Below are 19,602 nucleotides of genomic sequence, written 5' to 3' on the forward strand. Positions count from 1 at the left end.
TAACACAAATACTAACCTTGCTTGCAGTATGAGGTGTATAGGCAAAGTGTGCAGAAGTGCACAGATTTTCTGTGCTCTTATGGACTTACCTCTCCCTACAAGGTTTGACAGGTACAATAAAATTACTCTACAGACTTCAGAAGAAGTAACAAATGATAGTATGAAAAATGCTGTTCAGAAAAGTCTAGACATACGTCTGTAGCCCTGGATGCACCCTGGCAATGAAGATGCCATAGTTCCCTAAATGGTGTAGTAACAGCTACCTCCTTGGAAAATGGTAAAATCATTGATATGGGACCTATCATGGCTGTACTAGTGGAACTGAAAATCATAAATGTTTGATTAATTTTAGTGGTTATAGTGGAGGGATAAAATCTGAAAGTGTTGTGAAGATATTTGACAGGTCAGTGGTGAAATATGGTGTGATGTATAATTCTTATCTTGAAGATGAAGACTCAAAAGGGTACCAAGAAGTTTGTGAATCCATACCTTATGCTGACACAAAAATTGAGAAAATGGAACCTGTTGGACATGTCCAAAAAAGGTTAGGCACATGATTGAGGAATGTGATGAGGAATTTGAAGGGAAGGAAATTAGTTGATGGTAAGTGCATTAGTGGATGTGGTCACCATACAATGAAGAAATAGACAGGTTGCAGTATTATTATGGACAAGCCATAAACAAAATAAAAATTAACTTGAGGGAGTGAAAAAGGTAGTATGGGCTACCTTCTATCATAAATCCTCTACAAATGAGAACCCATCTCATGCACTCTGCACACCCAGCAGTGATTCATGGTGTGGCTATCAGGGGGCTGTTACTCAGGGTGAGACCTACAACCATAAACACCCTTTACCACTTGCTATAATGGAAGTTGTGAAACCTCTGTGTAGGGATCTCAGTGACACAATATTATTAGAGAAATGGTTATATGGTAGGACTCAAAATCCAAATGAAAGTTTCAGCAATTGTATATGGGAATGGTTACCAAAAACTGGTCTAGTAGGACTAAATACTTTGAAAGTAGGTGTGCTAGATGCTGTTCCATGTGCCAGTGATTGTGCAGTGTCGAGGCTTAATGCTATAAAATTGATGGGAGTGCCTGGTGGATTAAATATGCATAAAGCTCTAATTGCCATTGACCGAAGGGGATTCTTCAAAGCAGAAAAATCAGTGTTGGAAACCACCAAAGAGGGATGAATAAGAAGAAGAAATATGAAAAAGAGAAAGGAGGAAGAACAACACAGGAAACAAGATGAATATGGACCTGGTATGCATTAGTGCCACGCAAATTAAATACAAAAAGCAGGTTTTAACTATCATTTGAATTTTCCAAAATTTAAATTATTTAATGTTCTGTTACACTTTGGCTATAAACTAGTAAAGATAGAAAGCTGAATTTTTTTATATTGTCCAAACACGATTAACTGAAGAGTAGACCACTGTTGTGATTTTGAAAATAAAATGCTTTTTCGAAGAAAACCCCTGAATTCATTTCAAACATTTTTGTACCACAATGTATGACAGCACCATCTTTTCAAAATTCTGCATTACAGATAATAGTATAAGGAACTTACATGACTAAAATAAACCTTCTACGTTGTTTGTATTTTGAGTAATGTGTAGTATGGTGTACATTAATAATTAGCATGGTTTATTTCACTTACAACAAAAAATACAATTAAAAGAAGTGTGAGACCTGAAACTCTGGTTGATGCACAAAAATGTTCCCAAAAGATGCTAAATATTACATGGGCTTATAAATATTATTCTTTGAGTTACACTATTTAGAAAACTGAGAATTTTTTCTAGTTTTCCTCTGGTTTTCATGGGCCAGTTCCCTTAGAAGGACTTTCAAAATTATATAAAGGACATAAATATTTACTACATATAATTGAGGTTTATTTCAAAGTTTTCTTTGGATATTACAGTTAAAGATAAAACTAGTAAAAATATTTTAGAAACTGCTACAAAAATTTTATAGTGAAAATATCAACGAAACTTATACATAGATAATGAAAGTAATTTTATAATAAATATTTTCAAGAACTTATTAAAAATTATAAAATTTTTCCTTTTTGAACTTATACAGAAATAAAAACATTTCTTGCTGAACAATGTAACAGTACATTAAAAGACAAAGTGTTTAAAAATTTGATCTATGATATAATTATAAAAGGACCGATTTTCTTTCCAAATTTATTGATGAATATAAAAACATAAAAAATTCAACAACAAAAATGAAACCAAAAGATGTAAATAAAGAAAATGACAACATTTTATTGCAAACCTTTTATGCAACAAATTGTGAAGATACTAAACCCAAGTATAAAATAGGTCATAATGTATGCATATGAGGTCTGACAAAAAATTCTGGAACTTTGTCCACAAAATTTTTCTTCACTTATCTTTTAGTTATTGTGCATGGCCTCCTTTGAAATACTCTACTCCAAAATTGATACAACTCTTCCAACGTCATTTCTACTTCCAGAAGCAGTCTTGATACGCCTCTCACTGGATGAGCCAAAGTGCTGTCTGCGAATTTTTTTATCTCGTCTAACATTGCAAATCTTCGTCCTTTCGATAGGATTTTCAACCATGGAAACAAAAAAGTATCCAAGGGGCAGATCTGGAGAGTATGGAGGATGAGGCAGCACAAGCATTTCGTGTTTTGTGCAATAGTCATGTACCAGTGGGGATGAATGTGTGGATGCGTTATCATGACGCAAGAGCCATGAATTGTCTCGTCGCATCTCAGGCAACTTCGCTCTCACATTTTCTCGCAGATGTTGCAACATGTCCAGTTAGTACAATTGATTAACAGTTTGCCCTGTGCCATGAATACATAATGAACTAACACTTCAACATCAAAGAAAGCTATCAGCATAGCATTGACATTTGATCTGAGCTGATGAGCTTTATTCGGTCTTGGAGAACCTTTCCTGTCCAACTGTGAAGACTGAACGTTGGCCTCAAAATGATAACTGTAGACATATGTCTGATCACCAGTTATCATTCTCAGAAGGAACATCTCCTTCTCATTTTCGCCATCCAAAACTCTTTACTTATTGTGAAGCATTATGGTCTTAAATAATGAGCTGTGGGATGAAGTTGGGCCCAACACGATGCATTCCAAGATGCTGTGTCAGGATTTCATGATATGAGCCAACTGAAATGTTACATTCTTTTGCAATCTCCCAGTCAGTCTTTGATTGGCACACACAATTTCGTTGACATTCCTGATATGAGTGTCATGGGAAGATGTCGAAGAGCTTCTTTAAAAAGGGACATCTGTGACTTCCGCCTGGCCATTTTTAAACTGTGTGAACCATTTGCAACACCTAGAATGACTTAAGCATTCATTGTTATAGGCTTCTTTCATTATTTAGTGTGTCTTTGTAAAGGTTTTCTTTACTTTCACGCAAAACTTAATGCAGACACATTGCTCCTCTAACTCTGCCATCTTGCAATCCATAAACTGTGTGACGCAGCATTCTAATCAGTACAGTGCTGAACAATACTAAAAGACAGACAACAATGAAACTTCTGGCAGTTACACATTAAACACAGGTTTTTGCAGTAACGCCAACTGCATTTCACTCCAACACAGCATTGGTGCAAAATTAGGAATGTTTCGAAATTTTTTGAACAGACATCATAAGGAAATTAAAAGGAACTTTTGAAAAAGTTTAGCAGCTAATTGGTCAACAGAAATTTTTCAAACTGAAGAGGTTATTCATTCCCAATTGAATCACATATAAAGTAAAGGCATTGGCTGGAGAAAAAATAGAAGGAAATATTTATGAATATGAACTACAGAAGACAAAATATCTTGATGTATATATTATTGAAAAAGTTTTGAGAAAGACAGGAAATCAAGTACATATTAAATGATTGTGATGTTAATTCACATTAAAGCTGGGTACCAAAAACGATGTTATAATGTAAAATTTAAAAAATATATTTTTTCATAAATACTTACTAGAAATTTTTATTTTTTCTGTTAATTTTCTTTCTGTGTAAATGGAAGTCATTAAGCAACACATGAAGCAGTTAACGGACTCTGTCCAGTAAAAGTTAAAACTGTAAGGTCAAAAATCAATCGATAATTTTACTCCCAAAAATATACAAAAGATAATTATAGAACAATGCGTAGACTGCGTGTAAATGAATTTCACAAAAATTTGTAATAAGAATAAAATTCTTTGTGTGAATGGAAAGTATGTTTATAAGTATTATTACGAAAACATTTATAACGAATAATAACATACGTATGTCTTGCCATCACTTAAAATAGATGAAAATATAAAAAAAATGATGAAGGATACATAAACTCGAAAAAATGTATAAACTGTCAAGAAACTGAAGATTTAAATTATTTTTATAAAAATCCAAAAACTAAAAACAACTTAATATTATATAAATTTGTGTTTTTAAAGTTTTTGAAGAATTAGAAAATTGTAACATAAAATATATTTTAAAAGGAATTTCAAAAGTGTTATCTGATAAATGCACAAAAATGCTAATTATCATTTACACATTATATATTGAGAATTATGATAAAAATGTTTTTCAAATTGTATTGAATTTATGAGTTTAAAACAAGATTATGATGGCTGGCAATATAGTTTGCTAATCAAAGAACATATAACTGATTTTCTTTAAATGGAAAACATAAATATATTAAATGTGTACTTTTTAAAATGCAAAACATAAAGAAAATATATTATATTTTTAAAAATGATAAAATTTATTAGATTTTTAAAACTGAAAAAATTTACAATTTTTTAAGAAATGAAAAATAAAAAAATTTTAGATTTTAGAAAATGAAAAAATAAAAAAATAATTATTTTGTGTAAGAGATTTTTAAATTTGTCACTCATTTTCACACTTGGTTAAAATTTATAAGTTTCCTGATTTTTTATTTCATGGCATTTAGTTGGATTTTAATTAATTATTTGAGCTGAATAGCCCAATTTTTTTATCCAAAAGGTATTCATAGTAATAGATGGAAACTGCTGATTGCCCCAAAATCTGGGGTTGTGTTGGCAATTTCTGTCTACTGTAGGAATTAAAGTTCTGGGAGAAGATGTAAAAACGTTGAAATTTTGTGATGATATTGTAATTCTGTCAGAGACAGCAATGGACTTGAAAGAGAAGTTGAACAGAATGTGACAGCACCTTGAGAGGAGGATATAAATGAATATCAACAATAGCAGAACGAAGATAATGGAATGTGGTCGATTTAAATCTGATGACACAGAGGGAATTAGATTAGGAAACAAGAGACTAAAAGTAGTAGAATAGTTCAGCTATTTGGGGAGCAAGACAGCTGATGGTGGCCAAAGTAGAGCAGATACAAAATGTAGACTGACAATTGCAAGAAAAGTGTTTCTGGAGAAGAGAAATTTGTTAACATCGAATATAAACGTAAGTGTTAGGAAGTCTTGTCTGATGGTATTTGTTTGTAGTTGTGCCATGTTTGGAAGTGAAATATGGATGATACACACTTTTGACAAGAAGAGAATAGATGCTATTGAAATGTGATGCTGCAGAAGAATGCCAAAGGTTAGGTGAGTAAATCGTGTAACTAATGAAGAGGTGCTAACCAGAACTGGGTTAACAAGAACTATGTGGCACAATTTGTCCAAAAGAAAGGATCGGTTGATAGAACACGTTCTGAGACATCAAGTTGTCTACAGTTTAGAACTGGTCACAAACGTGAAACAATACTCATTTCCTTATGCATGTGTATTAACACAGTTACGAGACACTCATCATCACATACATGTGATAATCAGAAATGATAACACATAATATGAAGTTCTTTGGTAACGAGCAGTGACAGTGCAGTGTTACAGTTACAATCAACACCACTAAACGGATACCCCAATTCATGGCTGTCGGCCCCAACAGCAGGCTTCCTGTACATTGGCTTCCAGGGACGACAAAAATTTTATTTTGTGTCTTTGATACAATTATTGCCCTAATTTAAAATGCTGTCATTAGTTACTCTTTAAGAGATATAATCTTATATTAAAGTTTTAGCATTTTAAGATAGATATTGCAATCAGAATGTATGTACATGTCTTGAGGCAGTGCAGCACATAGCGCGCAAATTACCCAGACTATATTCATCCAGTATTGAGAATGAAAACACCTTATGTGACATCCAACAGACACATCACACAATTTGAGACCTTTACGAAATTTTTTTTCTCGCTGACTCTCCCTACAAATAAATGAAAGGAAAATAGTTTGTGGCTTCTTACACGTCACCAATTACAAGATTAATAAAAACGTTAATTTATGTCTGTGGTTGTTACGTTATAACTTCACAGATTATGTGGGATCCTTCATAACAGAACAATGGCCACTCACCCATCAGCTGCAGGCGAATTTTACCCACATGTGCCATGGCTTCCTTTATATAATTTTACTCCTGCCCTAAGTAGCACCGCCACTATTCATATCTCTTTCTGACCCCTCTTTTTCTTGATATAATATCTCCATATACAACCACTCGCTCGAAGAAAGATCCCTACCTAAGGAATGGAAAGTTGCAGAGGTCACACCAATACACAAGAAAGGAAATAGGAGTAATCCTCTGAATTACAGATACATATCAGTGACGCAGATTTGCGGTAGAACATACTGACGCATTTACGATTTATTGGCGCATTGCACGGATTCAGAAAATGTCTTTATTATGAAATACAACTAGCTGTTTATTCAGACGAAGTAATGATTGCTATCGGCAAAGGGTTTGCAAGTGATTTGAAATTTCTAGATTCCCAGAAGCCTTTAGACAATGTTTCACACAAGAATCTTTTAATCAAATTGCTTGCCTATGGAGTATCGTCTCACTTGTACTATTGGATTTGTGATTTCCTTTCAGAAAGATCACAGTTTATAGTAGCTGAAGGAAAGTCAATGAGTAAACCAAAAGTGATATCTGGCATTCCCCAAGGAAACGTGATGGGTTCCTTGCTGTTTCTAAGCTACAAAAACGATTTAAGAGACAGTATGAGCACGTCTCTTATACTGTTTGCTGTCATCAGAAGATCAAAACCAATTCCAAAATAACTTGGACAAGATACATGTTTGGTGTGAAAAGTGGCAATTATCTCCAAACAATAAGTATGAGGTCAGCAAATGAGTACTACAAAAAATCTGTTATATTTTGGTTACAAGATAAATCATAAAGATATAAATCCTATCAATTCAACTAAATAACTAGGGACTATGTTACAAAAAACTTACAACTGGGACGATCACTTAGAAAATGTTGTGTGGAAAGTGAATGAAAGACGGCTCTTTATTGATAAAACAGTTAGCAAATGCAACAAATCTACTAAAGAGGCTGCCTACATTACACTTGTCCATTCTCATCTGGATTATTACTCCGCGCTATGGGATCGTTACCAAATAGGATTGACGGATGAGATCGAAAAGTTTCAAAGGAGACCGGTTCACCCTGTATTATCGCAAGAAAGGGAAGAGAGTGTCACAAACATGATACAAGAATTGCAGTGGCAATAATTGAAACAAGGACATTTCTAGTTACAGTGAGATCTTTTCATGAAATTTAGTCATCAACTTTCTCCGCCGAATGCGAATATATTTTGCTGACTCCCAGCGCATATGAAGAAATTACCATCGTAAAAAGATAAAAGATATCAGACAACGCACTGAAACATTTATTGTTCGTTTTCCCGACGTGGTATTCGAGAATGGAATGCTAGAGAAATGTCTGAAGGAGGTTCAATGAACTCTCCACCAAGCATTTAAGTGTGAATTGCAGAGTTATCACGTAGATCTGTGCTAATTATTGAACCTGAAATGATATAGGATGAAACTGATTCTGCGTGTTGGGAACATTTTTAAAAATATTCGTGTGTTTACAACTATCTCGAAACGAAAAGATGTGACTTTGCTGCTCTCGATTGGCGAGCAACTAGTAGTTACGGGCATTTAGGTGAATTTATATTATAGTTTGATCACTGTCAGATCTTGCAAGTACCAGTAATCACAGTAGTAGTACTTTCCTCACTTCACGTGCCACGAGCCTGAAGAAACGTATTATGCAGTTGGGATATGAATGTTATTTTTGTTTCTCCATGCGCTAAAACAATATTACGTTCTTTATGACAGCAATATATATATATATATATATATATATATATATATATATATATATATATATATATATATATATATAGTCCGAGTATTGTACAAGTCTTGAAGGTGTATGTGTCACGTCTTGTAACGAAAATATGTACCTTTTCTGCGGAAGACGTGATTTTGGCTAACATTTTAGAACCAAGAGGTGAAACATCGAATTTTAATCCACCAAGAGAGTTAAAATAGTACAAAAATGTATGCAGCGAAAATATAGACGTGTTTGTATCATTGCCCACACCTCCTTTTTTATTTATATTCCAATGAATGATTTATTTTCCAATGAATACTCTCGGCGAGTCCTAGTAGTATATTATTAAAAGCTATTAACAAAAATCTCAAATGTTAAACAGACTCTACAGTGTGACAACATAAAACTAAACCCCAGTTATGAAAAGATAAGACTAACAGCATGCGTTTGGAAATTATGCGCTTTTGTACTTACAGTGACGGTTTGACGAGGAGGAACAACAGAGTTAGACAAGTGAAAAACATAATACAAATATTTCTGCTCGGGAAATAAAGCAGTAAAGAGTTGGACTTACGTATGAAATACGAACTCATTTCACTGACTTTTATCAGGTGTTCATTATGCGTTGTCGTGAAATTACGTGCTGAAGTTCATTGACCCTCACAATCGAATTGATCATATGTAATAATGAACCATGCAATCGTAACACTGATTCAAAAATTGACACTCGATTATTTTAAGGAAAGATTCTATTCTGAGCAGGTGGTAACAGAGATGATACCGCATTGAGGAGAGATTTCGTCTGTAGATTTTACGATTGCTTACTCTTTGACGTTGGTAATAAGTAAAACTACTCGTCTTGGACTTAAACTGAAGCTTCACTCATGCGTTACAAAGGAATATATCGGAGCTAAATCACTTATACGATGCGGTGGAACCATTAGCTGAATAGTTTCAATATTATCCGATGATAGCATTGTCTAAAAATAAATACATTCACGACACTGTTTGATGCGAAAGCTGTTATAGTTAGTCAGTTGGAACGACAGTAGAGCTCCAAGCGATGAGAAAGCGGATAGTCAAATGCTTCGTGAGAATAATGTTTGTTTTTAATTATTTTCTACTTCACTAACGGGATAGTTGTTATATTTTTGCATTCCATGCGTTAGTAAGCTACCGAGAGACGTGAATTATCGTGAAATGGACGAAAAAACAGCCGAATCACGCTGATTCAATGACATAAGCTACAATTCATTCATGAAGAAATGCTTTCGAATATATCTATATTTACAGTTTATTCTGTTGAAAGCAAGAGAATATAAACACATTTCACGCATGTGAAGCATATTTTTCTGTTGTCTGTTGTCATACGCCCTTTCCTTGATGGTTAAAAAATTTTTACGGATCCAATGATTCGCCTTTTCTTAAATTTCACTCGACTTTTTAACACACGATTATGTTTGTAAATGTAATTACTTTCGCTTCAAAAGCGAATATGTTGAAGATTCTTGCAGTTTGTGGCACAGATTTAGCAACAGTTGTGGGAGTGGTTTTTCAAGTGTTAAAAAATAGTTTTATTGCTTTTGACGAATTACGATCATGTCTGTGGTTTTCCCTTAAGCTACAGTCGCGGTGGCTTATTTAATATGTTAAATTGTGTAGGTATTACGTTCCATATAGGTTTCCTACGTTCCGCATTCACTGATTTGGCTGAAAGTATAACGAATAAAACTCTGCTTTACTGGATAGTTGCAAGACATCTTTCCGTAAAAGGTCAGATCTTCTGTTGCTTACTAGAAATTTTTTCTTATTAAAGGAAAACGATATTACTCTGTAAATGTCTGTACGTTACAAGAGAGTGGTAAATAAATTGTCCTGTAACGCACCGTTTCTCATCTCTGTGTTCTGAGGACACTACATAATCAATAATGTTGTGTAATTTTTTATTAATTGTAGATCTTTATGCACTACACACACTACCTAATACAATAATTATGTTACAAATTAATACAAACGTTACTATTCGCATTCATCCAATATCGTATCCAGAAGTGTCGCTTGCTGGCCGCTTGGGGCGCTGCTATCACTGGGGCTAACAAAATCCAGACGGAGTGTCGCAATTGTTGCGTTAGACTATGATGATAGTTAAGGACTACCCGTATTGCTTTGAGGAGCCGATCTGAGACACATCAACTCTGGCACTCCCGGGCTCATCTTACCGCGCTGCATGCTGTCGTCGTTGCAATGATGGACCTCGCCATGGACGTCGGGAGCAAAGTTGCGCATCATGCAGCCTATTGTGCACAGTTTGAGTCGTAACACGACGTCCTGTGGCTGCACGAAAAGCATTATTCAACGTGTTGGCGTTGCTTTCAGGGTTCCTCCGAGCCGTAATCCGTAGGTAGCGGTCATCCACTGTAGTAGCAGCCTTTGGGCGGCCTGAGCGAGGCATGCCATTGACAATTCCTTTCTCTCTGTATCTCCTCCATATCCGAACAACATCGCTTTGGTTCACTCCGAGACGCCTGGACACTTCACTTGTTGAGAGCCCTTCCTGGCACAAAGTAACAATGCGGACGCGATCGAACCGTGGTATTCACCGTCTGGGCACGGTTGAACTACAGACAACACGAGCCGTGTACCCGAGCCGTGTATCCACAGTCAACGTCTATCTTCAGGAGTTCTGGGAACCAGGGTGATGCAAAACTTTTTTTTATGTATGTAGTTGAATATAAATTATCTATGATCTAGGTGTGCACTAGGCCTAACAGGCAGTAACTGTAACACATTATGTGGCCTGTTGCTGATGGAATATTCTAGCAGACCACTGATGTGTCCCTGATACGCCTCCTCTATGACAACACAATTCAAAGTAGTTGCATGTACACTGAAGAGCAAAATAAACGGGTACACCTTTCTAATATCGTGTAAGGCCCCCGCGAGCACGCAGAAGTGCCTCTGTAACAGTTGTGACACTAAATGTAACACTTCTGTCACTAAATGTAAATGGGTTTTCTCTTTTGATACTGTCAATTGTCAGGATGAGCACTCTAAAGCATTCTGTCAGGGTGAAAATATTACATAAATTAACTTTTCTCTGTTAACAACATGTGGGCAGGGTGGGTTCTTCCTTGGCTCGGGTATGAGGTCGAATGAAACATCATTTTTACATAAGATAACTTTTATTGAAGATTTGTACAACTATATCTTACGGAATGTTCTGGTTCGGAGAGCGGCAGCTGTGTCGTTTGCGTAGCCTTCTGCTGCGGCAGCGGCGGCGGCGGCGTCTGATTACGCGTAGCGGTGTGTATCTCGTGTCGCCGTCTCGCCCAGCTGACTGGAGACGCGCAGCGCGAGGTGGCCCGTTTAATTATTGCGAGCGAAGTCGTGCATCGGATGATACCTTGGGTGTGGCGTCCCAGTGTTTCTCTTCTCTAAGCGGCCGCGTGTGTTATGCGTCGGCCAGCGGAGCGGTGCGGCGGGGGAAGGCCAGTGCGCCCGGACTCGAACCACGGACTCCCGCTTGCCAGTCTTCGGGTGTCAGGTCTTCATCCCAGCTCACAGGTGACTGCTGATGTGAGGCCGTCTCCTTCCCGTCCTCACGAGTCACCCGGGTACATAAAAATCAGACTTCAAATACCTTTTAACTTCTGTCTTCTGGCGCCGAGGCTGCTGCTTGCTATTCCATTACAGCGGCGGACTTGGTGCGTCTGTGCATTATGTAGTCTCTTCTTGCATGACGGTCTTCAGCACCGAAACTGACTTAAAACAACTGCTACGCTTCTTCACTTCTTCACCTTCTTCGTCTCTCGTCTCCGTCTCCGTCTCCGTCCTCGTCTTCGTCTTCGTCTGTCGGGCCCACTGCGTCTCACGTATTTATTCACTTCAGTTTACTGGAGGTGAACGACTTCACGGTCGTTGCCTCTTCTGTCACGTTGAGAAGCTTCTCGAAGAATCTTCTTAACTTCGGTCATTGGCTCTTGGAATGTAGGCGAGGGCCTCTAATCGCATGTGACGACTGAGAAACACGTGAGCCGGTCATTGCCTCTTCCGTCACGTTGAAAAGCTTCTCGAAGAATCTTCTTAACGTCGGTCATTGGCTCTTGGAATGTAGGCGAGGGCCTTTGCTCACATGCGACAACTGAGAAACACGTGAGCCGGTTGGGCGATGCCCTGACGGCTGAATCGACAGTGCCCGCTTATGTGGAACTTGCTGACTTCACGGTCATTGTCTCTTCTGTTCTGCTGTTCTGCCCGCTGAATGCCAGTATGTAACTCTCTAAACTAAACCAAGTTTTTCATTTATATTCTAATTTCTACTTCACTTTGATTTCACTAATTTATTTACTTAAGTACCACTCAACACCTCAACGCAGTGTGCCATGGACTCGACTAGTGTCCGAAATAGTGCTGGAAGGAACTGACACCATGAATCCTACAGAGCTATCCATGAATCTGTAAGAATACGATCGGGTGGAGATCTCTTCTGAACAGCGCGTTTCATGGCATCCCATATATGTTCAATAATCTTCAAGTCTGGGGAGTTTGATGGCCAGCGAAGTGTTTAAACTCGGAAGACTGTTCCTGGAGCCACTCTGTAGCAATTCTGGACGTATGGGGTGTCGTAATGTCCTGCTGGAATTGCCCAAGTCCGTCGGAATGCACAATGGACAAGAATGTCTCCAGGTGATCATACAGGATGCTTACATACGTGTCATCTGTCAGAATAGTATCTAGACGCATCAAGGGTCCCATATCACTCCAGCTGTACACGCCCCACACCATTACATAGCCTCCACCAGCTTCAACAGTCCCCTGCTGACATGCAGGGCCCATGGATTCATGAGGCTGTCTGCATACCCGTACACATCCATCCGCTCGATACAATTTGAAACGAGAATCATCCGACCAGGCAACATATTTCCAGTCATCAACAGTCCAATGTCGATGTTGACGGGCCCAGGCGAGGCGTGAAGCTATGTGTCACGCAGTCATCAAGGGTACACGAGTGGGCCTTCAGCTCCGAAAGCCCACATCGGTGATGTTTCGTTGTATGGATCGCACGCTGACACCTATTATGGCCCAGCACTGAAATCTACAGCAATTTGTGGAAGGGTTGCACTTCTGTCACGTTGAACGAGTCTCTTCAGTCCGCGCTGGTCCCTTTCTTGCAGGATCTTTTTTCAGCCGCTGCGGTGTCGGAGATTTGATGTTTTACCGGATACCTGATATTCACGGTACACTCGTGAAATAGTCGCACGGGAAAATCTCCACTTCACCGTTACCTCGGAGATGCTGTGTCCCATCGCTCGTGCGCCGACTGTAACACCACGTTAAAACTCACTTAAATCTTGATAACCTGCCATTATAGCAGCAGTAACCGATTTAACAACTGCACCAGACACTCGTTGTTTTATATAGGAGTTGCCGACCGCAGCGCCGTATTCTGCCTGTTTCCTTGTCTCTGTATTTGAATACGCATGCCTGTACCAGTTTCTTTGACACTTCAGTGTATAATGCAAATAGGCGCTAAATATTCGTCGTAACGGTGAAACTAATTGCCTGCTGTCTAGCATAAGCGTGCAAAATTATAGTTTTATCTGAGCAATCATATACTGTGCAACCTCTGAGAACACAACGGATTAAAAAGAAGGGAAATGAGAAACATGTGTCAGTCACGTCATCATACGTCACTGCTGCTAACTATTATTTATACTGATCAGTTATTTCAGATATTGCACAACAGGAAACAGACGAGACGACGAGAGGTGCAGGTGCAAGCATTTTCTGACGGAGGCGCTAGCATTGTTCTGAAAGAGGGGTGTCGACATTCCCACAGTCCGCTTCTAAGTCTGCGTAATGTGCTCAGCACGCCGCCGTACAGCACCTGGCGGGGGACGGGGGGGGGGGGGGGAGGGGGGGTTACATTACATTCTACAAATATTAACCACTGCCTATTACATTGTAGAAGTGTATGGCACAAAGAAAACGTGACTGTTATACGAATTCTGATCTGTCTCAAGCGGGCCATCCACTAGCAAGAAATATTGATAAGAAACTGTGAGGAGGATTGCGCGAGCTACAGAAAACTTGAAAGGTTTTCAAAAGGCGGCTTAAGGCTTGTCACGACTCGTCATTACTGAGACCCTCTCTGGTCAGGTTTCCTCGAATCGCCCATTCAATTGCTGTGTGCAGTTACGGCGCACGACAACCATTGTTTCCACATCAGCTGGCCACTCATTTGTTTCCACAGATACATTTATGCACGGGTTGTCTATCTCTTTTTGGGTTGGGTTAGGTTGTTTGGGGAAGGAGACCAAACAGTGAGGTCATCGGTCTCAACGCCCCCGGTAGCTGAGTGGTCAGCGCGACAGGCTGTCAATCCAAAGGGCCCGGGTTCGATTCCCGGCTGGGTCGGTGATTTTCTCCGCTCAGGGACTGGGTGTAGTGTTGTCCTAATCGTCATCATTTCATCCCCATCGACGCGCAAGTCGCCGAAGTGGCGCCAAATCGAAAGACTTGCACCAGGCGAGCTGTCTACCCGACGGGAGGCCCCAGCCACACGACATTTCATTTCAACGGATTAGGGAAGGATGGGAAGGGAAGTCGGCCGTGCCCTTTCAGAGGAACCTGAAGCGATTTAGGGAAATCACGGAAAACCTGATTCAGGATGGCCGGACGCGGGATTGAACCGTCGTCCTCCCGAATGCGAGTCCAGTGTGCTAACCACCGCGCCACCCTCTTCTTGGTTTGGGCCCCACATCACAAATATTTAACAGAAAAAATTGTTTCTGCTTTAATACTGTGACGTGGGGCGAACTGTGAAAGACGTAGATGTAATCATTTTGAAAGGAATTATTGGGCTGAATTTTTCGGCAATTATCTGTGACGACGAGGGATCATAGAAGAGTATGATGACCTTTTAAGCAATGAAGGCGATCGGTTGTCATATCTGTGGGCTGCCGTTGGACAGAAAAGTGGAAACTCCTCGCAGAAATGACTTTCATCTAACGGCGGAAGTTCCGCGACACAGACAGAGCATGCAACTTGAAACAAACTGCCACGACAAATACCTATCTTCTTTCACCGTTTGAGCGGTTATGCTCATTTTCTTGGTGAGCATGTAGGCGTTTTCGAGTTGAAAGATGGTAATGTTAGTGTCATTCCTGATACTAGTGAAAAGTACATTTCATTTTCTAAGTTAATCACGCCAAAAATAACGTTCCGTTTCCTGGATTTGCTACTCTTCATGCATACGGCTCTTTAGAAACTTGTTGAGATGGAGCATCAGTAGAATTTGCAATGCCAACAGAGTTGCAAACCCCGATGATGCGAAGTTTCAGCTTGTGGTGAAGAAGGGGGGGGGGGACTTTCCATATGAATACCTGGATTCGATGGAGGGACTCCACGAAGCCAGTTAGACATAAGCACATCCTCCAATAAACTAACATGCACTGCTGAAACGGGTGTGGAGTATGAACACGCGGTCAATGTTTGACAGGACTTTGGCGTCTCTGATTTAGACGAATACACTAAATTATAAAACTTCCTGGCAGATTAAAACTTTCTGCCCGACCGAGACTCGAACTCGGGACCTTTGCCTTTCGCGGGCAAGTGCTCTGCCAACTGAGCTACCGAAGCACGACTCAGGGCCGGTACTCACAGCTTTACTTCTGCCAGTACCTCGTCTCCTACCTTCCAAACTTTACAGAAGCTCTCCTGCGAACCTTGCAGAACTAGCACTCCTGAAAGAAAGGATATTGCGGAGACATGGCTTAGCCACAGCCTGGGGGATGTTTCAGGAGTGCTAGTTCTGCAAGGTTCGCAGGAGAGCTTCTGTAAAGTTTGGAAGGTAGGAGACGAGGTACTGGCAGAAGTAAAGCTGTGAGTACCGGACGTGAGTCGTGCTTCGGTAGCTCAGTTGGCAGAGCACTTGCCCGCGAAAGGCAAAGGTCCCGAGTTCGAGTCTCGGTCGGGCACACAGTTTTAATCTGCCAGGAAGTTTCATATCAGCGCACACTCCGCTGCAGAGTGAAAATCTCATTCTGGAAACATCCCCCAGGCTGTGGCTAAGCCATGTCTCCGCAATATCCTTTCTTTCAGGAGTGCTAGTTCTGCAAGGTTCGCAGGAGAGCTTCTGTAAAGTTTGGAAGGTAGGAGACGGGGTACTGGCAGAAGTAAAGCTGTGAGTACCGGACGTGAGTCGTGCTTCGGTAGCTCAGTTGGCAGAGCACTTGCCCGCGAAAGGCAAAGGTCCCGAGTTCGAGTCTCGGTCGGGCACACAGTTTTAATCTGCCAGGAAGTTTCATATCAGCGCACACTCCGCTGCAGAGTGAAATTCTCATTCTGGCACTAAATTATACATTAACGCTGATGTATACATGCTTTTTTGGGAAATCCCGGAGTGTTTGATTGTGCACATACTCTCCAAATCCTGCGTTCTATTACACCATTCCAGGACTTTCGTGGAATGCAGTGTTTAAAAGGAGCACGTGCCAGCATCGAACTGTTGACCGATGTTGACATGCCGGTCTTCTTCGAATGCAGGATTCGCAGTGTACTTTGTCAGTGAGTGACAGATATGCCAAAGCGAATAAACCACGAACGAGAGAGGAGGAATACAGGCCAACTGATAACCTAAGTTACTACATTTGTTTTTAATAATATACTGACGGAAAAAGTCGCAACAAAAGGTAATTAATGCAGAGTAATGAAATGTCGGGAATACATTTGTCTAGGTAACATATTAAAGTGATTAACATTGCAAGATCACAGGTTAATGTAAGTGCGACACAAGCCTTTGCAAATGTGAAATGCTAGTACATCAATAACCGGCGAAACCGCCAGAATCTTGAATGCAAGCGTGCAAACGCGCCTGAATTGTGGGATGGAGTTCAATGCCAGTTGCACTTCCATCACTTAATACAGGGACAGTTATTGCTGGCTATGGATGACGCTGGAGCTGTCATCCGGTGATGTCCGATATGCGCTCGATTAAAGACAGATCTGTTGATCGAGCAGGCCATGGCAACATTGCTCTGTAAAGTATGTTGGCTTACAGCAGCTGTATGTAAGCGAGAATTATCCTGTTGGAGAACACCTACTTGAATGATGTTCGTGAATGGCAGCACAGTAAGTCGACTCACCAGACTGACGTACAAATTTCCAGTCAGGGTTCGTGGGGTAACCACGAGAATGCCCCTGCTGTGACATGAAATCGCACCCCGGACTTTAACTCCATCTGTCGAACACGACCGTGTTCCCTCCCTGTAGTGACAAGTGGCCGTCTGGAGTCCAGTCTTTCTCTTGACTACCGCTGGCAGCAGTCGTGTACAGTGGCTACATTCCTGCCAATTCTTTCTGCAGTATCGCAGAAGGATCATCCGGCTTCTCGTAGCCCTGTTACACGCCTTGTTCAAACTCAGTGAAATATTGATAATGACATCTTTGTCGCCTTAAGGGGATTCTCGACTAACATCAACTCATCACGTCCATCCTAAAAGGTAAATACAGCATGTATTTAAATGGTTCAAATGGCTCTAAGCACTATGGGACTTAACATACGAGGTCATCAATCCCCTAGACTTAGAACTACTTAAACCTAACTAACCTAAGGACATCACATACATCCATGCCCGAGGCAGGGTTCGAACCTGCGACCGTAGCAGCAGCGCGGTTCCGGACTGAAGCGCCTAGAACCACTCGGCCACAGCGGCCGGCATATATTTAAAGCAGAGCTAATTTGCATCCCCATAGTGGCACTACTGGCGCCATTTTTATCCGACTGGCGCGAAATTTGAATAGACATCATCTTTCAGATGTAGAAACGCGCCTGCCAACTATCGTTTATGTCGGACAACTCCTTCTTGATGGTGCCATTTTCTCCGTCAGTGTGATTTGTTTATAAGAAACCTCGAATGATGATACCTATGTAGCTGAACTAGTTATAAATCGTCATAATGGACAAGGGAAGCTCGAGTCATTGACCCACACTGAAGGGAAGAGGTTTCCCCATTTTAATATGCTCCCATTAGTCGAGGGTTTCCGCTGCCAATTTTGAGACCATGTGATCGGTATTTAGTTGTCCAAGATCAAGGATATACCTCTTCCCACTGCTTAAGGTTCGTGGGCAGGACACGTGAACCTCTGCGTGACCCTGAACAGTTGCCTTGGGGAGAGGGCAGTGGGGATGACTTCGAATATAACTAGTACAAATGCGTCATTTGACACTGGAAGTCTTTATCTGTTACCTTGAGATAACGTCCATTCTGTCTAGAATAGGCACGTTGATAACTACTTACGATGAATTATAATGATTTTAGCAAAGCATACCACAATTCTGTGATGTCTAATAGACTGAAGCGTGCTGTAGAGATACGTAAACTCCGTTCACAGGCCCTGGCGGGCCCATCGGTACCGACCGACCGACATGTCGTCCTCTACCAACACCGTCATCGGATGCTGTATGGAGGTGTGTGGGGTCACCACACTACCCTCCCGGTCAGTGTCCGTTTTCTTGGCCTTGGCACCATTCATAATCATCCAAGTAACTCCTCAGCTGGCCTCGTGGGGCTGAGTGCACCCTGTTCAGAGAAGACCTATAGCAGTAACTGGAAATGAACACTAGACATCCACATAGCTGTGAAACATGCTGACCACTGAGCTACAGAAGTGAACATGAAATTAAACGTTATTTCAAAGTAAGACAGCCTGCACTGGACAATAACTTCCCTCCAGAAATTCATAATTTTGGTTAGTGTGAGTTGTGTACATCAGAGGCAAGCGTACATTCAGGGGCAAACCTGGTGTTATGCTCATTGATTTATGACCCCCTGGAGTTGATTTTTGACCCCCTGTAGTTGATTTAGGACCACCTGAGGATAATCCATCCTTCTGAGAAAATGCCCCAACCCTCCCTCCTCCCTCCTTCTCCCCACCCTTCTGGGAAATTTCCAACCCCTCTCCCCTTCCCCAATACAATCATGCTCTTCATATCAAACTAATTGACCAATTCAATGGATCAAGTAATTATGCCTCACCGAGAAATCCCCCAGGCCTCACCTCCCCTCCGCCACATCCCCCCTCCCCAACTGTAAACTGGCGGGAAATCGCTAAGTCTGTGCTGAGCTATTGGTGTGAATGGACATAATCTTTCTTTTTAGCAATTATTGGTGTTATCCTGTTGGAAAATTTTCCCGAAATTGGCGGGAAGAAACTCTGTGTGTACTTGCCCTGATATGCAGAGACCAACTGAACTAGTGCACAATGCACCACCAGAGGTCGTCTCTCCCCCCACCCTTCGTCCCCTCACCTTCTCCCTCCCAACCCTTCCCAGAAAAAAATTGGCAGGAAAAGACGCTGAGCTGATGGAGTGGAAGGATCCCACAACTGGAAATTCAGTTACATTGAAGAGGGGATAATAATAAATGATAACGATATATTGTGTATTT

Source organism: Schistocerca serialis, chromosome 1 (assembly GCF_023864345.2).
Source record: "Schistocerca serialis cubense isolate TAMUIC-IGC-003099 chromosome 1, iqSchSeri2.2, whole genome shotgun sequence".
Lineage (NCBI taxonomy): Eukaryota > Metazoa > Arthropoda > Insecta > Orthoptera > Acrididae > Schistocerca > Schistocerca serialis.